Raw genomic sequence first — 23,463 nt, 5'->3', positions numbered from 1 at the left:
CAAGTGTTTTGTGGCTTGTATGCCCTGAGTGCCCAGGAGTGAGAGGATGGAGTGATCTAAATCTGCATTGTGTATGCAGTTAAAGTCACTACCCAAAGCCTAGGTGCCTGGGGGCCCAGCAATAAAGTCAGAGAGATAGTGTCTAAAAGTTCACCCTGTGACGTTTTAAGCACATAGAGAGATACTACAAAAAAGGGCTCCCATCTAGGGCTCCCTCTAGAATCACATAGTGGCAATCCTTGTCAACCAGGAACTTATGTTACACAAACTGTACCTCAGGAGCCACTCAGACCAGAACACTTTGAATTTAGGCCGAGTATCCCATACCATATTACTTAATCACTCAAGTGCTTCCGGAGGTCAAGTGTGTCTCCTGCAGACAGGCAAACTAAATATGCCTGCGTCGGAGATAAGCATATATTTTGTGTCTCCTGGCTGGGGTCACCATACCACGGATATTCAACATCAAGGCACTATAACCAATTGCCATATGTGTGAATAATACATGTTGAAACTTTCAAAGCAGTCAACATTTCCCACCCATTCCCTACCATCCATCCTATCCCCCTCATCAGTTGCGTCAGCCAAAATATTGAAAACTGTCAAACAATTATGATAAACAACTCCCCTGTCCAGGCCTGAAAGTTTACCAATCTGAAAGCTTACTGGCCTCATGCCATAACACCCCAAATACCACAACAGGTATATAATATGTAACAAGTCTATAAGGAGAACTCTACTGGGGGGCAAGTGGCATTGTGGGTGTGGCAGCAGCTATTTTGACTTCCCTTTACAAGCCCAGCTATTTAACTTACTAGTACATTGTCACTTGTCAATAATTAATGTCTCTCATGTAGTTGCATATACCAAGTCACCAGAGGCCTTTCCACATGCAACAAGATCAGCAACTCACCACCCATGGCTTATCAGGAATCCAAAGGTCTCTTCTGGGGAAATTCCACTGGTGTCTGTAGCGATCCCGGCTCAGACGCTCCCCAGCCAGAGGCACAGGCTCCGAGTCCAGATCCATGTCTGCTGCAAGTGTTCGGTGCCCATTGGCACCACTTGTAGAAACCTCTGCCACCATCCACGCCCTCTCCAGAGTGGCTTCTTCTTCAGTGGAGCATGATTGTGACCCATGCAGCAATCAGCAGTGATGAGTAGCCTTGTTCTTGACTATTCCCAGGCCTCTTCTGGTGATGTGAAGACGTGTGGAGCCAGTGTCCACTCTAGGAGGCTGGCCTTATACCAGGTCCAGTAATCCCTTACTAGTGAAATGTAGCCAGTGTCTAGAAGCCAGGCTCTCTGGGGGTAGTGGATGTGCAACCAAGGCCTAACTAGGAGACATGTAAAGCTCATGCAATACCACTGTAGTCACATAGTACTCACACACATGAAAGAAAATACTCAGTGTTACAAAAATAAAGGTACTTTATTTTGGTGACATAAATGCCAAAAATACCATAGAGACTAAACTCCCTTAGGAAGTAAGTAATACACAGATTATATACACTGGTATGCAGAAATAGCTGTAAAACAGTGCAATTAGTGAAAATCACAATAGTTTGAAATGGGCCTAGGGAGAACACAAGCCATATATTAATAAAGTGGAATGCGAATGTCAGCTTTCCACCACGGAAAGTGTAGTGTGAGGAGTGGCGCTGGGAGTATTAAAAAACACCAAAGGTAAACAATAGAACCCACAACAGAGCCCAGGAAAACAGGAGTAAATCACAGTAACTTTCATAAAACACACAAGAACACAAAGATATTGCAAGAACCAGAAGGGACTGCCAGACACCAATGATGGATTCCTGGACCTAAAGTCCTGTGGAAGAAGGAGACCAAGTCCAAGAAGTACTGAAGAGTCCCCTGCTAACCTGAATGAAGGTGCAAAAGTAGAATCACCTGTGAGGAACAACAGTCAGTATTGCACCCAAGAAGATATATGTGGGTTCCTGGTTGGTGCAGAAGATGTCCCACGCTAGATGGATAAATGCAGTCTGGTTTGCGTTGCTGGATTCCGCCACCAAGCTTTGGCACACACAAAGCTCAAAGTTAGCAAAACATGACGCTGCATGGGACCAGGAGGGACCTGGTGGACTCTACCCAGGAGGGGCAGTGAGAGGGGGCTCTCACCAACTCAGAGAGCCCTCAGAAGGCCAGGCAGCGTGCACAGGAGTCACACAGCCTGGGGACAAAGAAGGTGCAAAAGGAGGCCCATGCAACAATACACAAAGGGATCCCACACTTCCAGAGAACCACTCAGGAAGCTGTGCATTGCAGGAAAGAGTGCTGGGAGGGCTCTGACATCACCTGCTGGCTTGAGCAACAGGAGGGCATAAACCTGTCAGTGAGGTGGCAGCAGCTGTGGCTGCTGGAAAACCTCAGAAGGCTGTAATGGCAATACTGGGGGTCCTCTAAGGAGCCCCAAGACTGCATGGAATCATACAACCAATGCTTGCAAAAGCCTTGGACTATGATTCCAACAGGTTTGATACCGAACACGGCCATATTCGGAGTTACTGTTATGGAGCTGGCCATAGGTAGTGACCTATGCCCAGTACACGCATAAAATGACATCCACACACTCACAGAGTCTGGGAAAATGGCCCTGGAGGTCATGGGGGCACCTCTGTTAGTGCAGGGGTGCCCTCACACACAGGTACTCTGCATCCTGCCTTCAGGGCTAGAGGGCCTGAAATAGGAGTGACTTATAAGTAACCTGGAACAGTGTAAATCAGTGAAAGGGTGCATGTACCATCTCACACAGACTGCAATGGCAGTCCTATAGAAGCCTTTGCGTGGGCTCCCTGTGGGTGGCAAACGTTGTGCTGCAGCCCCTACGGATCTCCTGGAACTCCAATGCCCTGGGTACTTAGCTACCATATACTAGGGACTTATAAGGGGACACCAGTATGCCAATTGTGGGTGAAATACTGGATAACCAGTATTCTACAACCATAATTTAAGGGAGAGAGCATAACTACTGGGGTCCTGATTGGCATGATCCCAGTAGACACAGTCAAACACAGTGACAAACAGGCCAAAAGTGAGGGTAACCATGCTAGAAAGAGGCCATTTTTCTACACCCCCCCCTAAACAAAGGACAATAAGGTTAACCGTGGCCAGTTGAGAATTTATTGTCTACGTGGTGATAAGTGGAGAGAAGCTCTGAAATGGAGTGGTTATTCCCTTTATCATCCACTATGTGGCCCCTTCCCTGTGGGGAGGTGAACCACTCTGTATGGTTACTTTTAGTTAGAGAACAGTGATTCTGTGAACTCTGAGATTCCCTAGGTTTAAGAATATGGAAAAGTTTTAAAGTGGGGAAATGTGACTGTCCCTGAGACCGTATGTCAGGACACGGTCACTGTCTTAAGCATTGGAATGCCAGACAGGGATGGTGTCTTAGTAAGGCCAGAGCAGGGCAAAACTTTGTCCCCATGGCTCTAAAAGAGAACAGGGCTGCTGTTCCTCTTGGGGTAGAACAGGACAGGATTGATGTCCCAAGGGCTCTACATAAGGACAGGCCTGCTGTCCTTTCGTTTTACAGGTAGTGCAGGGGTGCTTGTATGAGGTTGGCCTGGTTTGTAGTGGGTACCAGGTCCACTTATCCCTTATTAGTGAAGTGTAGTAGTGTTCTAGCAGCTTAGGCTGATAGAGGTAGCTATAGAAGAGCAGCTTAGGCTGAACTAGGAGACATGCAAAGCTCATGCAATACCACTTATAGTTACACTGTACTCATACACAAGTAAAGACAATACTCAGTGTTACCAAAAATAAAGGTATTTATTTGGGTGACACAGTACCAAAAATATCTTAGAGACAATACTCCACGTATTATACACAACATATACACTAGACACCAACATAGTCATAGAACAATGCAAACAGTAGGAAATCCTACAGAGTGCAATGGGAGAAAATAGGTCTAGGGGCAACACAAACCATATACTAAGAAAGTGGAATGCGAATCACAAATTCCCTCCTAGACAAGTGTAGTGTGTGCAGAATTGCTGGGAGAGTAAGAATACAGTAAAGGTACAAAAGAAGGTCCCACGCCGCCGGAGAACAACTATGCGAGTTGAGCGTCTTTGGATGGAGTGCTGGGGACCTGGGCCAGGCTGTTCACGAAGGAATTTTGCAAAGAGTGCACAGAGACCTCAGGAGGCAAAGAAGACGCAGTACACAGGGGTACCATCGCTCTTGGGGAAGGCAAGTTCTTACCTCCTCCAAATTACGTCAGCAGGACCTCAGGACAGTCTATGTCATTGATATCCACCCTCTGTGTCCTTAGGAGCACGCTCATGGCTGTGAGAGGAGTCCCACGGTCGTCGTCTTGGAAGGTGCCTGCTAGGAGCAGGGGAGTGACTCCGCCACTCCACAGGAGATTTCTTCGGTCTTTCTGGTGCAGGATGAAGACAGGGAGTCCCCAGAGCGTGCACACCATTGAAACTGTTGCGGACTTGGAGCTGAGGTTGCTGAAGAAAAGTGTCTCTTTTAGACACTTTGTTGCAGTTACAGCGTTTCTTGGAGCAGGCTGCGGTTGATCCGAGTTCAGAAGAGTCTGAAGTTGTTGCAGAGGATTCCTGAAGGAAACTTGCAAGCAGAATCTGAAGAGAACCCACAGGAGAGACCCTAAATAGCCCTGAGAGGGGGATTGGCTACCTTATCAACTAAGGACCTATCAGGAGGGGTCTCTGACATCAACTTCTGGCACTAGCCACTCAGAGCACTCCAGAGTGCCCCCACACCTTGCAAAGCAAGATGGCTGAAGTCTGGGACACACTGGAGGAGATCTGGGCACCACCCCTGGGGTGGTGATGGACAAGGGATTGGTCACTCCCCTTTCCTTTGACCAGTTTCACACCAGAGCAGGGGAGAAGGGGTCCCTGAACCAGTGTAGACTGGTTTATGCAAGGAGGGCACCATCTGTGCCCTTCAAAGCATTTCCAGAGGCTGGGGGTGGCTACCCCTCCCCAGCCTGTAACACCTATTTTCAAAGGGAGATAATGTAACACCCTACTCTCAGAGGAAATGCGTTTATTCTGCCTTCCTGGGACTGGGCTGCTCAGACCCCAGGAGGGAAGAATCCTGTCTGTGAGGTGGCAGAAACTGTAGTTGCAGTGCAAGCCTCAGAGAGCTGGTTTGGCAGTACTGGGGGTCCATGGTAGAGCCCCCAGGATGCATGGAATTGGCTCCTTAATACCCTATCTGGAATGGGGGGGACAATTCCATGATCTTAGACATGTTACATGGCCATATTCGGAGTTACCATTGTGAAGCTACAAATTGGTATTGACCTATATGTAGTGCACGCGTGTAATGGCGTCCCCGCATTAACAAAGTCCTTGGAAATGGCCCTGAACTATGTGGGGGCACCTTTGCTAGCGCAAGCGTGCCCTCACACTTAGTAACTTTGCACCTAACCTTCAGTAAGTGAAGGTTAGACATATAGGTGACCTATAAGTTACTTAAGTTCAGTGAAAATGGGTGTGAAATAGTGTGTGCACTATTTCATGCAGGTTGCAGTGGCAGTCCTGTGTGAGGGTTTGTCTGAGCTCCTTATGGGTGGCAAAAGAAATGCTGCAGCCCATATGGATCTCCTGGAACCCCAATGCCCTGGGTGACTAGGTACGATATACTAGGGACTTATAAGGGGGGTCCAGTATGCCAATTGAAATTGGTAAATTAAGTCACTGGCCTACAGTGACAAATTTAAAAGCAGAGCGAGCATAAGCACTGAGGTTCTGGTTAGCAGAGCCTCAGTGATACAGTTAGGCACTACACAGGCATACACATTAGGCCATCAATTATGAGCACTGGTGTCCTGACCAGTAGAATCCCAGTGAGACAGGCAAAAACACACTGACAGCTTACCTGTAGGTTGTCTCTTAGGTAATGACCTAGAGACCTCAGGTTGGGCTGAAGTAGAGGTTAGGACCTATGCTTCTATGCTAGGTATCCCTGAGGAATTGCTTCCTTTCATTTCAGATTAAATGAAAAAAGTAAAGGAGAGAAAAAGGCCTGAAATTTCAGGATCCTTCTCCAACAACAGGTAAAATGGGCATCAAAGTATCCCCTACCCACCCTGCCACTAAGGATATCAGTCCTGTGGTGGAGACTAGAGAATACGACAGAGCGGGAGCCTTGCTGAGTACATTAAAGAATGTTCTAGAATTGTCAGAAGCAAGTCTACCTTTGACAAAACCCGTTTGTTCCTTACTTATCATCGCAGGTAAAAGGATATCAAGACGTAGGGCTAATAATTTAGCAAAGATTTTACAATCTGTATTAAGAAGAGAGATTGTTCTAAACTTTTTACAAAAAGTATGATCCTTACCGTCCTTTGGAATAAGGCAAATTGAAGCTTCCTGAAATGTGCCCCCTGTAAAACCAGAATCTATGAAGAATTGGAAAAGTTGAAAAAGTTTAGGAAGTAACAGGTCAGAAAAATGTAAAAAAAATTCCACTGTAAATCCATCTGGACCAGGGGTTTTCCCTTTTTTTAGAGATTGAAGGGCTTTAAAAATTTCTAACGAAGTAATATCTACTTCAGGTGAAGTAGCATCAATCAGTGTCTTATTAGGGTTTGGAATATTCTTTAAATAATCATCAATCTGTAAGGGGGTCGGGACTGACTCAGGAGTATAAAGTGTCTGGTAATAATTAATAAATTCAGCTAAAATATCTTCATCCTTAAAAAGGGACTCACCAGTATCTGAAACTATGGACTTCACATTATAGCGTTGCTTTCGAACTTTTAAATAATTAGCCAGAAGCTTCCCCGCTCTATTCCGACCTCCATAATAACGAGCACTACTGCGTAGAAGAAAAGAGGAAGCATTATCCGTTGAGATTTTGTTAAATTGCAATTTTGCCTGAATAAGTTCTTGTATATTAAATTGGAGGAGGAAGAATATTATTGATGTTCTAAGCGTTTAATTTTGAGAAGTAGTGCTTGATGCTGGGCATTGAAAGATTTTTTTTTATTAGAGACAAAGGACCTCATTCTGACCCTGGCGGATTGAATCCGCCAGGGCCGAGGGCAGCGAATGAACCGCCAACAGGCTGGCGGTGCATTCATGGGCATTCTGACCGCGGCGGTAACGCCGCGGTCAGAAACGGGAAACCAGCGGTCTCCCGCCGGTTTCCCGCTGCCCATGGGAATCCTCCATGGCGGCGCAGCAAGCTGCGCCGCCATGGGGATTCCGACCCCCTTCCCGCCAGCCTGGTTCTGGCGGTTTACATCGCCAGAACCTGGCTGGCGGGAACGGGTGTCGTGGGGCCCCTGGGGGCCCCTGCAGTGCCCATGCCAATGGCATGGGCACTGCAGGGGCCCCCTAACAGGGCCCCACATTGCTTTTCAGTGTCTGCTTAGCAGACACTGAAAAGCGCGACGGGTGCCACAGCACCCGTCGCACACCTTCCACTCCGCCGGCTCCATTCGGAGCCGGCATCCTCATGGAAGGCGCTTTCCCGCTGGGCCGGCGGGCGATCTTTTGCAGATCGCCCGCCGGCCCAGCGGGAAAGTTGAAATGCCCCCCGCGGTCTTCTGACCGCGGGGCGGTGTTTGGGCGGTTTCCGCCCGGCGGGCGGCGTCCGCCGCCTGTCCGGGTCGGAATGAGGCCCAAAATGTATTATATGACCACGAGCCGCAGCCTTAAACGAATCCCATAACAATTGTGGAGAAACGTGAGAATCTTCATTAAATCAAAAAAAATTGTCCGCAAAGGCAACAAAGGAAGTGGAAAATTTAGAGTCAAGTAATAAAGAATTATTAAATCGCCACCTATTGGACCTGGGATGCACTGGGAGCAAGTCAAAATCTGTAATGACTGGGGCATGATCAGATATTACCATAGGTTCAATGGAGGAGTTAATAAGATTTTGGGATAAAGATTTAGAAACAAAAATATGGTCAAGTCTAGATAAGGAGCCATGTGGTGGAGAATAAAATGAAAAATCCCTATTATCAGGATTGCAAGTTCTCCATGAATCAATTAAATTACATTGTGAGAAAAATGCCTTAAATTGTTTATGCATTTTATGGGGAGAACATTTAATTACAGATTGCCTATCTATAAAGGGATCAAGAATTTGATTGCAATCCCCTCCAATAAGAAGAAAATGATCATTATAATGCAAACATTGTTTAGTGATAGTGGGCCAGAAAAGATAATCTGAATTATTTGGACCATAAAGATTACCAATAGTCATTGTAGTCCCATTAATACTAAGCCGCACAAAGAGCCACCTACCATCAGAATCCAAGTCATGTGAAATAACATTAACTGATAATTTTTTATGGCAAAGCACAATTACACCATTTTTCTTTGTAGACGAAGGTGAAGTAAAAACATTGCCCACCCAGCCTTTTTTAAGTTTCATAGCTTCAGAGTCCGTCAAATGGGTCTCCTGTAGAAGAACCAAGTCTGGATTATATTTAGAAAAGTGGGATAAAATTCTCTGCCTTTTGATTGGATTAATAAAACCTTTGACATTCCAAGAAACAACCCTGAATTTACGTAACATAACCATATAGGTACACGAAAGGCCTTGTACCATAAATAACTGAAAATACATATAAGGGAAAAGAAAACAGAAAAAACAAAAGGAGAGAAGATTAGAAGAGAGAGTACATGTCAAATAAAGACGTTTGCAAAAACATACCTGAGATGAATGAACATTAGGGGAGGATTGGTGACAGCACAGACTGAAGAGGGCACAGCAAGGGAACGGAACGCATCAACGGACAAAGGTTACGAGCAAAAATAATGATTATAGAACACCAGGAACATGTGAAAAGAAAACAAAACATTAACAAACAAAGGTCTGTAGTCACATCAATATAGCATACTGTATAAACTGCATATAAAGGACCATCAATGCTATCGCAATAATAGTGAAAGGGCATAATAAATTAAGAAACGTATATAGTCAACGTGTAGAAGGACCAGCTGTTAAATTTGTAGAGTGTATTCGTAGAAAATCATGAAGAACTGCAGGAGAGGTAAATGAAGTGGTCTTGTTTTGATATGACACTTTGAAAAAACATGGATGGAATAATCCAAAATGAGCTCCCAAGTCATGAAGCTGTGGACGAAGATCCAAAACCTCTTTCCTCCTGTCTGCTGTAGCTTTGGACACATCCTGTGAAATGAAGATTTTACTTCCCTGCCAAGAAATTTGTTTTTGGGTTTTCGCTGCGTTAAGAATTCTCAATAAGTCAGTAAATTCAAGAAAGAAGATAATCACGCCTCTTGGTTTAGATGTGGAGGAATGCGGAGAACGATGACCAATGTGGTGCGCTCTTTGGATGTTTAATACTGTAGAAGATGGTAGATCCACCAACTGTTGAAAGAATGAGGTGAAAAATGAAATTGGGTCACTCCCTTCAAGACCCTCCGATAATCCATAAAGGCGAAGATTATTGCGCCTATTTCTGTTTTCCAAATCCTCCGTAAGAGTCTTCAAGGTTGCCACTTCCTTCTCCAAACTAATAATTTTATCTGTTTCATCCTGCACGTCGCTGACTCTTTGATCCAAAGCAGAGACTTTCACTTCCATTTGAGACCACTTAGAATCAAGATTTTGTATCCGAGAATTAGTTTCTTCAATAAACGGACGCAATGCACGTATTTCGTCAAGCACAAGTTCAAGAGAGATCGGCGAGGGAGATTTTATTGGTGAAGGTGGGTCCTGTTTGACCCTCTTATGAGTGGATGCAGAAATATGCTGAGGAACTTTAGGCGAAGAAGAAGATGAGGAAGACATCTTTGAGATGGAAGAAGAAGATGCTGCAGCAGAAGTGTCCAATTGAAAAAAGTGCGAAAGTTTGTCAGCTGAGGAGGACTGATGCAATAGAGCTTTTATTTTCTTTAGTTTGACAATAAAAAAATAAAAAACCTTCAGTAAGGTAGCAAGGGACACATGAACTCCAAAAATATGTTAGCGAAACAGCAAAAAATTAAAAACCAGCCTTGCGCAAAAAAGAAAGTCAAATATTCAAAAAAAGTATAATGTAATGGTGAGCAAAGCTAGTCAAAATGGCTGCATTCATGAGGAGAAATAAGAAAACGTAATTAAAGAGTAAGGAAATATGCTAGGCAGCCCACAAAACAATGAAAATGCTCACCAAAACATCCCATGGTTGTCTTCAGAGGAACGACATTAAAAAGAAGAAAGAAAACGGCTCAGGCGGTAAAGATTTGTCCGATGAGGCGCAGAGCTCCGTTATCAGGCGGCCATCTTGGTCGACTTCTTGCGCGTGGATCGATAATCACTCTCTTAAAATGTTATTGCTATAATTTTAATGGCAGTGTGATTGGTTTGACTATTAGGTTCAAGTGTGGAAGACGTCCATGACAGCACTTTGGAATCACGGGCTATTGACTGGATAAACACTAACACTGTGGTAGAATAACAATTATAGGGAATAGGAAAGTCAAATTTCATGACTCCTGCCTTATAGATCTATCAGAAGTGGGCAAACAAAAACGTTGAATCTCTCTTCAAAAGTGCATTAACAAAAAAAAGAAAAGTAATACAATTTCACATAAAGGAGCCATTTAAAGCACCACGAAATGGGTGTGAAGATAACTAATCAGAACAAAAGACTGGTCCGGTTTTGCTTTTGAATGGTAATTTAAAAAAACAAGCATTTGCAATGCATTGGGTCTCATGTTTACTCGAGTTAAAGCTATTAGCGTTGTAAACTCCTAACCGGACTTTTCTTGCCACATAAACTGAAAAGTAAACAGTTTCACATAAGCGAGCCGCCGGCCGCCACAAGTGCAAAGCAAACAGAAATTCACTCGCAGTGAAACGTATGGGCAAAAGTGCAAGTATCCCTGTAACAGGGTCAATGTCATGCAAAGCGCTCGACTACTGCCCAATGAGATCGTGCTGCCTATGAAATAAACCGAAATAAAGATAAAAGGTAGTCCATAAACCATACAGAAAACATGGAATCTTGTATGGTTTCAGTAGTTGGCCGGTGGGCTCGAGGCAGGCTAAACACCGGGAAAGGCATGACGTATGCATGCCTTTCACTAATTAAATCAAGCAAATTTTAAAAGGCAAGTCCACAAACCAGCCAATAGTATGGTTTCATTTGAAGGTGCAGGTTATCATAGGGTCATTACACTTACTCTTGAATCTATTGTACTCAATGTAGTGGTAATCTCAGAAGTGGTAATCCCTGCAGTGGTAATCTCAGTGGTAGTAATCACAGTAGTGGTAATCTCAGTAGTGGTAATCCCTGCAGTGATAATCTCAGAGGTAGTAATCACAGTAGTGGTAATATCAGTAGTAGTAATCTCAGTACTAGTAATCACAACAGTGGTAATCTCAGCAGTGGTAATCCCTGCAGTGGTAATCTCAGAGGTAGTAATCCCAGTAGTGGTAATCTCAGCAGTGGTAATCCCTGCAGTAATAATTTCAACAGTGGTAATCTCAACAGAGGTAATCCCTGCGCTAGTAATCTCAGAGGTAGTAATCACAGTAGAGGTAACCTCAGCAGTGGTAACTCCTGCAGGGGTAATCTCATAGGTAGTAATCACAGTAGTGGTAATATCAGTAGTGGTAATCTCAGTGGTAGTAATCACAGCAATGGTAATCTCAGCAGTGGTAATCCCTGCAGTGGTAATCTCAGAGGTAGTAATCCCAGTAGTGGTAAACTCAGCAGTGGTAATCCCTGTGGTGATAATTTCAACAGTGGTAATCTCAGCAGAGGTAATCCCTGCACTGGTAATCTTGGAGGTAGCAATCACAGTAGTGGTAATCTCAGAGGTAGTAATCTCTGCAGTGGCAACCTCAGAGGTAATAATCACAGTAATGGTAACCTCAGGAGTCGTAATCCCTGCAGTGTTAATCTCCGAGGGGCTCATTTCAATGTAGCCGATTCTATATAGCGGTATATGGACTCCATTGTATTTTAGGTGGTTGCATACAACCCTTCGTGCTGGGCCCTTGGTCTGATATATTCATTGCATTTGAGTATGAATAACCCACAAACATTTTCTGTTTCTAACACGCTTCCCTTAAGAACATGTTTTAAACCACTTACTCCTCAGTGAGAAAAATGACCTCTGAACTGAACACAGCACAGCACCTTCCTAAGGAGCACCATCATCATCTAAAGGTAAACATCTTCATTTGTTTAGTTTTTACCCATCAGGCTAGGGCCTTATAAAACAATGTGACTCGTATTGAATCTATTTCCTGAGCATTTGCAATGCGACGGTCTCGCATTTACTCGAGTTAAAGCTATTAGCGTTGTAAACTTCTAACCTGACTTTTCTTGCCACAAAAACTGAAAAGCAAAACAGTTTCACATGTGAGCCCACAGCCACCATGAGCGCAAAGCAAACATACAAAAAGAAACGGAAGTCCGCTCGCAGTGAAACATATGGGCAAAAGTACAATTATCTATGTAACCGGCAAAAGTGCAATTATCCATGTAACTGCAAAAGTGCAATTATCTATGAAACAGGGTTGATGTCATGCAAAGTACTCGACTGCTGCCAAATGAGATTGCGCTGCCTGTAAAATAAAGTGAAAAAATAGTGCAGGATCCATACGGAAAACATGGAGCCTTGTGTGTTTTTAGTAGTTGGCAAGGCTGGCTAAACATCAGAAAAGACATGATGCATGCATACCTTCCACTGATGAAATCAAGCTAATTTAAAAAGGCAAGCCCACAAACCAACCAAACGGATGGGCTTGACGTGGACATGGTTAAAAGCCCACAGATAGATTACACCATGAATGGAGCACGTTGCGCTAGACCCTAAAAAACTAGCGCAATCGCACTGTGTAAAGCATTGAATTCACGAAGGAGCATTAGGATGACCAACAGAATTAAACTGGTAGTCATAAAAAGCACTCAATTAGTGCCCAGCGAGATCGCGCTGCCAACGAAATAAAGAGAAAAAGAAGTCCAGAAACCATACGGAAAACATGGAGCCATGTATGTTTTCAGTAGTTGGCCTGTGCTCTTGAGGAGGGCTAAACACCAGAAAAGGCATAACCTGTGCATTCCTTTCACTAATGAAATTAAGTGCATTTTAAAAGGCAAGCCCACGAACCAATGAAAGTGGTGGGCGTGACATGGGCGTGGTTAAAAGCCCACAGAGACATTACCACAGCGCTTACACTCTCTACCATAAAAAACACAGCATTCAATTACAGAAACGGGCATAACTGAGCATGGCAACATTGCCCTTCAGCCACTAGGTGGTGTAAAATAACTGCAAATAGTTTAACGTAGTGTTAATTTTCAATGTGGTTAGTTGTTCACTTAAATGGTAAAAAGCCATAGGTTAATGCAACTGTATAATCCATCTCACATAGGGTGACCACCCGGCATTTAGGCAAATTCTGGACAGGACTATAAAAAATCCAGGACAAAAATTCAAGAACAAACGTCAGTTTTACAACCACACCCACGAGAGGCCATACCCCATAACGTTACATCAGCACATTTTTTTATTCTTTTTTAACATAGAGAACTATTTATTCACTGTGGCCTTTTTGTGATTGCCTCCTGGTATGCAACATTCATGTGTCACATTAGGTCCTTGTTCAGTAGTAAATTAATGCTCCTTGGCACGGTGTCAAGGCCATCACCCCTACCCAAATCTACCCATCTACTTAAAGAGAAAGTAACAACAACATTTTGATTATGTTTCTGAACCTTTTAAAACCCCTGGCAAACAGTTTGGGAAACATTGAGGTAATTAACCTTATGCTGGTTTAAACAAAAATGAACAAAAACATCTGGCTCACCCCAATCACCCATTTACTTTCAACCTAAAAAATACATAATGAGACAGGGCAGATGTTGTGGGTGACAGTCTCACACCTAATGTCAGGATGTGAAGTACCCACAACTTATTATAGTCTCACCGCACTAGAGTGTATGTCTGGGACTCTACATTTATCTCAGAACTGGGAGCCCGGACTACCAATCAAAGATAATAAAAGAGGAAGATGAAACCGAGATCAAATGGGAGGTTGTTGCTAAGAAACTGATAAATAAGGAAGAGAACAACAAGGTGGGACAATTGCTAAAATCGGACAAGACGGGTGCACCAAGACTATCGGAAGGTATAGGGTACCTGGGGAGTTGTCTGCAGACTAGAGAGAAACAGAAGAGGCACTGTGTTGAACAAGCAGCACCCCCTCACCTTGGTAAACTCTTCTGGTGCAATGGTCTGCTGTTCGTGCATGTGAAGGGTGAGCAGGGGCCAGCCCCCTTGCATGGTTGGGCAAGGCAATTGCCCGCTTTGTTCATGTCTTTAAATGGTTTTGAAATTGAGCAAAAGCCAAACTATAGATCAAGGTTATCCCTAAGTGTCAAATACACTTCAAAATAGTTGGGATGTAAATTGCACAAACAAAATGTAAATATTTTAAAATGTAATTAGTGTTTCTTTAACATATGTCACAGTTTTCCCCTGTATATACAATTAGACATCAGATTGAACTGGGAACCAGTTACCTTTCGATACCATTTATTAATATCCACCATTCTCCTGCTGATTTGCAGGATGGAAATCTCGGCAGAGCGTCATGGTCCCTCCGTGCCCAGTTTGCTTTTTGGTCTTCTCTTCTGCTTTCTGTAGTGGGCCACGTGGCACTAGTGAAGATGGCGTGCTACCATGATGATAGTATTATTGTGTAATCCTTCCCCTGCTCGTCCTTCTTTCTTCTTTAGACATGCCACACATCTAATTTGGTCTCTGGGGTGCCGTTGTGTAGCTCTTTCCACTCTAAAGCTACTTGTGACTTCAGGTGGATTAGACCTTCTGGACTTAGAATGCTATTATTCAGCTGCACAGATCCAATGGGTGGCTGGCTGGCTTTCTGCTGGCCCCCTGCATGAGATGGGGTTTATCCGTAAAGACTTTTAGGGAGGGCTCACTGCACTGCTCATCGTTTCCTACTGACCATTCTATGGGTCACAATCTGGGGTTATCATGGACAGCTTTCTCTTGCCTTGCTAGAACCTGCAAACTCACTGACACGAAGAAACCCTGTGCTCTTGCATTACCTTTGCTAAGCCTTCCCACTGACACAGGATGGCTGTGCTCAGAGCAATTCCATCAGTGGCATGCTGCAGGTGTCTTAAAATTGGGGGATTTACTTCTGGATGTGAGCTACTATATTTCCAAACCCTTGCGGCAGACTACCCTCTTCACCTCGGTCAACTCCTTACTTATACCCACCTTAAACAATCATTAAATGGCCTATTGCATGTCTGCCACCTAGCACTAACCCTACATGAGGTGTGCCAGAAGCCCTACACAATAGATACTGGTGGCAAACTGATAACAACATTTCCTGCAACATTGAGACCACTCCAGGTCTTCTCGTCATACTACCTGGGTGATTGATGTGGCCAAATCTCTACAAGATATGTACTGGACTAAAATACTGGACTTTCCAAACAAAGTATCCCACAGCTGTCACTTTAAGTACATTCATAAAGTTTCCTTGGGAATGCATTCCACCGATTGCTTGTCATTGACTTTGTCATTTGTAACTCACATTTTGTTGCTTTCAATTTGCTCGCTTTACTTGGTTTAGGCTATGCAGCTTGAGTTTCACCCTTCCCTTGCCCAAACTTTATTTACAGTATCCTTCTGAGTGCTCCCTTTCTGTAAACAGGCCTGTAAATCTTGTTCTTATCTCATCACATTTGCTGTGCATTCAGAGAACAATGTAAATGTGGGTTCTGTCTGCGGTGGGAACTTTGTTTTTACTTTTCTTTCTCAGACTTCAAAGTGAGAGGATTTATGCGACAATCTTGCTGAATACTGGGGTTAGGAAAGAGTTTTTTCTATCACATGAGAACATTTAAACAAACGTCAGAATATATCAGATTCAGGAATATGAAGTCCATTTTGTTAATTCTGAACTTTGCTGGAAACAAACAACTTTATATGATTAAAACAAATCATTGCATTATGTAATGCAATTTCCACACATCATCATCTGTACACTGTATAGTTTTATTTGAAAAACTGTATGTCTGTGCAATGTAATGGTCATTTCAATCGAAAACGTGTTGTCTGTAATGGCAGTGTGTTGCCACAGCATGCATACTCCACTCTGCTTTGTACTACTCCACTCCACTGCACCATACTCTGCATCACTCCACTTTACACCACTCCGTGCCACTGCACTGTGGGACACTGCTCTCTTCTCCACTCTGAACCACTCTACTCTATGCCACTGCACACTATGCTACTTCACACTACGCCTCTCTACTTTAGACAACTTTACTCTATGCCAATGCACTTTCTGCCAATGCACTCTAAATAACTGCACTATATGCCACTGCACTCTATGCTAGTGCACTTTACTTTGTAACACTCAACTCTATGCCCCTGCACTCTACATCAATACACTGTCACTCTAATCTACTCAATGCCACAGCACTCTACACCACTTTACTCTATGCCATCACATTCTATGCCACTCTATGCAACTCCACTCTACCCTGCACCTCTCGATTCTACTCTACTTCACTCTAGTGTGAAACAATCTACTTTACGGCACTGCACTCTGCGCCACTGCATTCTATACCACTGCATTCTACCATACACCTCTCGACTCTATGTCACTGCACCCTATTCTGAAATAATCAATTCTGTGCCACTGCACTCTATGCCACTCTGCCCTACTGCACTCTAAACCACTGCATTCTACTTCAATGCACTATATGCTACTGCACTCTGAACACCCACACTATAAGCCAGTGCACACTGACACTGTACTCTTCAACATTGCTCTGGCGGCCACTAAACTCTATACCACTCTACTTTGTACTTCTGAATTCTGCACCAATACACTCTATTACACTGCACACTATATCACTCTACTCTGCATAACTCCACTCTACATCAGTGCACTTTACAGCACTATAATCTGCTCTGCACTGCAGCACGCTACACTACTCCACTCTGCACCACTCTACGCCACTGCACTCTATACCACTTGACTCTACTCTGCACTCTGTGCCACTGCACCACTCTACGCTGCTGCACTCTCTGACACTCTATTGTATACCACTCTACTCCACTGCACTCCATGCAACTCTACTATGTCTCCTGCCACTCTATGCCACTGCACTCTACGCAAATGCATCTAAACAGCTGCACTGTATGCCACGGCCCTTTAATCTGCACCACTGTACTCTACCCCACTGTTCTCTGTACCATTTTACACCACTCTACAGCACTGCACTAACACTCTACTCTCGCAACATTGCACTCTTTGCCACTATACTTTACACCACTCTACTCTGTACTACTGCATTCTAAGCCACTGCCCTCTATGCCACTGCACTCTACAGCACTATAATTTACTCTGCCCCACTCTACACCACTCCACTCTGCACCAGTCTACTCCACTGCACTCTATGCCACATGAGTCTACTCTGCACTCTGCCACAGCACCACTCTACACTACTGCACTCTCTGTCACTCTAGTGTATGCCACTCTACTTGTCTTTACTCTGTGCCACTCTACTCTGTCCCATGCCACTCCTTGCCACTGCACTCTATGCCAATGCACTCTAAATAACTACACTTTACCCCACTGCATTCTACTTTGCACCTCTGTGCTTTACGCCACTGCTCCTATGCCATGCTACTCCACTTTATACCACTAACTTTTAGCCATGCTGAACAGCAGCCACTCTGGTGTATATCATGGCTAAAACACATTAGCAAAGCTAATTACTCTTGTGTAGACGAGACGTATAGGCTTTGCCAATATTTGTTAGTACTATGAGGTACCGAGGTCCCTGAAAGAACTGTGAATGTGTAAATCCTTATTTTAAACATGCATTACACACATCATAATATAGGCTGCTACAAAATGCACAAATACATTTTGGTTAAATAAATAAAAATTCCTTCAAAAATACAGTTTTGAATAATATTCAGTTTATACCTAGTACTAACATTTTTAATAACAGTCCTTTAAACCCACACACTCCACAGCTCACCTCGGAACATCCTTACAGTACCTCTCTAAAAGAAAATGTCTTTGACATCAGAAAGCTTCACGTGACTTCTTCCATTAAAGTCAATGCAGGTTTCCAATCCCCTTTACATTTGCAGACTTACCAGTTGCACACATTTGCATTTCTTCAGGGAAGGAGGCACCCTGGCAAAAAAAGCCTTTTCGTATCTGTCTGCCCCTCCCTCTCTCAGAGCACAGGAGACTCCATAGCTTACACTCCAGCTGGGGAAACTGATCTGTCCTAATTGCATTTTGTCCTTTTGTGAAAGGCTAAAATTACAGACAAATGCCATCCTTCATCACGGACAATGGATGGCAGGGCGAAATTAAGGGCAGTCCCTGAAAATTAGGGACGGGTGGTCACCCTAATCTCATACAATTTTTTGGTTAAATGCAGCCTAATCCGTGTCTTTTAGAAAAAGAAACATTAACATATTTTGCTGTGCTGTGGCCCTAACATATTAGTAACACTGACTCGAAAAATCCAGGTGGGTATAAAGCAAAACTTTGCAATAAGCTATTTATGCGTGTTTGTGCTGTATGAATTCATACTGTTTTTTCTTCTGCATTTGGATTACGTTTTGCTGCCAGGCTCTGCTGGGAGGCTCTCCTTGAAGGATACACACTTTTGTCATTTGTTCAGCCCTGATATGCCTCAGATGCTGGCACTTTTTGATTCGCGCTAATTTTGCCGTTCAGAAAGCTCCTACAACGGAGCTGCTGGTTACAAGAATAATGCATGTTGCTCTCATAAAAAGAAGGCCTGTCCCGAACATCCTGTCTACCATCCAAAGAGCACCCCTTAGATACAATTGGAACTAACTAATATGGAGGCAGTCAAAAAACGGAGCTTCTAAAACAAAGGCCCACATTTATGATATTTAGCACCGGATTTGCGCCGCTTTGTGACGCAAAAACGGCGCAAACTTACAAAATACAATTGTATTATGCAAGTTTGCGCCGTTTTTTCGTCAAAAAGTGACGCAAATGCGGCGCTAAAAAAGTATAAAAATGGGCCAAAATGCCTAAATACCTGTGGGTTTGAGTACTACATGAAATACCCTCAGAAAATTAAATGATTGCAAAATGCACTCAGTCTATTCAAATATTTCTCTGATTTGGGTACCCATAATTGCACCCATTGGCTCTGGAATCTCGTTCATACCCGTATCCTACGAAAGAAAAATATAGTCAAAGAAGTGACTTTATGCAGTTAAAATGATTTCTTCGGCACATGACTCTAGATTATTGCACTGAAGCATTGTTTGGGCACTAAAGATCACACTTGCCCACTCTTACCCGCCTCGGGTACTTGCTATTTGTGAGAGCCCAGAGCTCACTTCCTTTGGTGAGCCTTTCCCCATGACCCGGCTGCATTCCGGCCCTTTTACCACGAGTCTCTTACTCGCCACGCAAGAGCTTTACGAATACAGTTACGAATTACCAGGTCACAAATTTCCAATAGTACCCGACCTGTAATCGGACCCTCCTATTATTCCTACGTACCCTTTCTTACGTTCTGATTGTACACCGGTCTTTGACAGTTCTATTATTTACATAATGTAATCTTGCATTTTTTTTAAATTATGAAACTAAAGATATTCTAACAATATTTTCTTTGCTCTGCTACACTGAACAACAGAAATCCAAGAGTCTTGGGAAGTTGACATCTGGAATAATGATGACAAGCCGGTGGTGCGAGATACTCTACAACAGAACTACAACATTTATCTGCACCTCACAATTGACTCACTCCGGTTTCCTGCAAAGCTCCAATTTCCGTAAGCTGGAAAAGCAGAGCTAAATCAGATGAGATGAGCTTGAGGAAACTAAGATCCAAAGGTGCAAATGGGCTTATGCCATCTCAGTGACAATAGTATGTACACCAAAGACATAAGGTGCGGCCTAACACTAATATTTATGCTGTACGCATTTTCACACCAGCCAAAGAATGCCAGTGGTAAGGCGGCAGTAGCCAGGGAGAGGCAAGTGGCCCAGGGCAGACAGAGGAAGGGGAGGCTGGTGCTCCCTTCAGCGATGTGCAGACGACAACAACGATCCCTGAAATTGAATTCCTGAACTCAACGACACGGCACCAATCGCACTGGTCAACCGCATACCAGTGCAATCAGACCCACTAGAGCAACCAGGGGCCTCCTAAAGGGCAATAACTCACGTCTAAACAAGGCAACCAGGAAGATAGCTTGGCTTGACTACTTCAAAATTAACTAACCCAACTCCATCACTGCGTGCATCAAACGCTGCAACGCCTCGAACAATAAGACATAGAAATCAAGGTCCTCACGCACTAAACCTGCGGGTAATCTCCACTCCACTGGCGGCTGGTGGAGTTTTTGCAGAACTCTGAGATCCAAACGGAGCGCAGAGTGCCAATACTCTGCCAACTCCGTCGGCAGAGCGCGTTTGCCACTCACTCATAATTTCATGTTGGTGGGTGAAGGCTAGTTGCATGTGTGGTCCCAGAACATTGGGTAAGTAATATATTTGCAAAACCTTCTCTGCAGGGCTACAGTATGTTTTTTCTGAGGATGAGAAGGTGCTACAGGCAGGACAGGGCAACTGCCTTCTTTGTTCCCCATGCCTCTTTCTGTGCTGGCCATACTGGGGGGAGGGCATTTTGTGTAGCCAACCTGAGGAGGCATGGTGAACAAATAACGATGAACTGGGATGCATCTACAAGTTATTACCAGTGGCTGAGATCAAGCATTCTATCCATCGTATTTATTTACTTTGGTGTGTCACCCTAAGTGGGACTGGCATCACAGACATGGGTCCCATGCACACAGTCTCACTGGAGTCAAGCTACACACCTCTGATGAGCCCATACCTAGAGAAAAAACAGTGCTATGTTGCTTGTGTTCTGGGTCCGAGAGGACCAGGCAGCAGTTGGGCTGGACTGTTCCAATTTAAGCAGGGTCGAGACTGATTTGCATATAGCTGGATCTAAACTGAGTTACCATGGTGTGCAAAATATTGATGGACTGGGATGTGGGTCCTACTAATTATCAGTGGCTGAGATTGGTTCAAGCATTCCATCCATCACTTTTTGTAGGCCTGGATGAAACTTGTGGAGTTTTGCTCTGCGGAATTCTGAGGAGTTTCAAAAACTCTCTGTGAGATTCAGTAGATCTCCACAAATGGACAAACAAATGCTCCTTGTAGGAAAGTACCATCTTGCCTGGCATGTCACCCCCATTTTTTACTTGTGTGTCAGTTTGTTTTTGCCTGTGTCACTGGGATCCTGCTAGCCAGGACCCCAGTGCTCATAGTTTGTGGCCCATATGTGTTCCCTGTGTGGTGCCTAACTGTATCACTGAGGCTCTGCTAACCAGAACCTCAGTGTTTAGGCTCTCTCTGCTTTTAAAATTGTCACTGCAGGCTAGTGACCATTTTCACCAATTCTGATTGGCACACTAGAACACCATTATAATTCCATAATTTATGGTACCTAGGTACCCAGGACATTGGGGTTCCAGAAGATCCCTATGGGCTGCAGCATTTCTTTTGTCACCCATAGGGAGCTCAGACAATTCTTACACAGGACTGCCCTGCAGCCTGAGTGAAATAACGTCCAAGTTATTTCACAGCCATTTTACACTGCACTTAAGTAACTTATTAGCCATCTATATGTCTAACCCTCACCCAGTGAAGGTTAGGTGCAAAATTACTAAGTGTGAGGGCACCATGGCACTAGCCAAGGTGCCCCCACATTGTTCAGGGCAATTTCCCTGGGCTTTGTGAGTGCGGGGGCACCATCACACGGGTGAACTACATATAGGTAAATACCTGTGTGTAGCTTCACAATGGTAACTCCGAACATGGCCATGTAACATGTCTAAGATCATGGAATTGTCCCCTCAAGCCAAATCTGGCATTGGGATGCCAATCCCATGCATCCCGAGGCTCCAGCATGGACCCCGGGTACTGTCACACTAGCTCTCAGAGGTTTTCTCTGCAGCTACCGCTGCTGCCAACCCTCAGACAGGTTTCTGCCCTCCTGGGGTCTGGGCAGCCCAGTCCCAGGAAGGCAGAACAAAGTATTTCCTCTGAGAGAGGGTGTTACACCCTCTCCCTTTGGAAATAGGTGTTAAGGGCCGGGGAGGAGTAGCCTCCCGCAGCCTCTGGAAATGCTTTGAAGGGCACAGATGGTGCCCTCCTTGCATAAGCCAGTCTACACCGATTCAAGGAGCCCCCAGCCCCTGCTCTGGCGCAAAACTGGACAAAGGAAAGGGGAGTGACCACTCCCCTGTCCATCACCAGCCCAGAGGTGGTGCCCAGAGCTCCTCCAGTGTGTCCCAGACCTCTGCCATCTTGAATGCAGAGGTGTGGGGGCACAATGGAGACCTCTGAGTGGCCAGTGCCAGCAGGTGACGTCAGAGACCCCTCCTGATAGGCTTTTACCTGGTTAGGTAGCCAACCCTCCTCTGAGGGCTATTTAAGGTCTCTCCTCTGGGTTCCTCTTCAGATAATGAATGCAAGAGCTCTCCAGAGTTCCTCTGCATCTCTCTCTTTGACTTCTGCCAAGGATCGACAGCTGACTGCTCCAGGACGCCTGCAAAACTGCAACAAAGTAGCAAGAAGACTACCAGTAACATTGTAGCGCCTCATCCAGCCGGCTTTCTCGACTGTTTCCTGGTGGTGCATTCTCTGAGGGCTGTCTGCCTTCACCCTGCACTGGAAGCCAAGAAGATTTCTCCTGTGAGTCGACGGAATCTTCCCCCTGCTACGGCAGGCACCAAACTTCTGCATCACCAGTCCTCTGGGTCCCCTCTCATCTTGAAGAGTGTGGTCCCTGGAACACAGGAGCTGGATCCAAGTGACCCTGACATTCCAGTGGTCCTTCTGTCAAAATTTGGTGGAGGTAAGTTCTCGCCTTCCCATGCCAGGCGGTAATCCTGTGTACTGTGTGATCTGCAGCTGCTAGTGCTTCTGTGGACTTTGCAAGACTTCCTTCATGCACAGCACAGCCCAGGTCCCCAGCACTCCGTCCTGCATTGCCCAACTTGCTGAGTTGACCTCCAACATCGTGGGACCCTCTTTTGTTGTGTTGAGACAACTGCCATGCTCAGATTTCTTGAACGCCTGTTCAAGTGCATATGCGGGTGCTGCCTGCTTCTGCATGGGCTCTCTCTGTGGCTCAGTGTCCCTTCTGTCCCCTCCTGGGCCCGGGCAGCGCCCACTATCTCAACTGTGATTCTTGCAGCTAGCAAGGCTTGTTTGCAGTCTTTCTCCATGGAAAGAACTCTGCAAACTCCATCATGCCATGGGACATCTTCTGACCAAAGGAGAAGTTCCTGGCACCTTCCGTTGTTGCAGAATCTTCGGCTTCTTCCACCCGGAGGCAGCCCTTTTGCACCTTCACCTGGGGTTTAGTGGGCTCCTGCCCCCCCTGGACACTTG

This window comes from Pleurodeles waltl, chromosome 6 (assembly GCF_031143425.1).
Source record: "Pleurodeles waltl isolate 20211129_DDA chromosome 6, aPleWal1.hap1.20221129, whole genome shotgun sequence".
NCBI lineage: Eukaryota > Metazoa > Chordata > Amphibia > Caudata > Salamandridae > Pleurodeles > Pleurodeles waltl.
The sequence above is the reverse complement of the archived record's forward strand: the minus strand, read 5'-3'. Positions refer to the sequence as shown.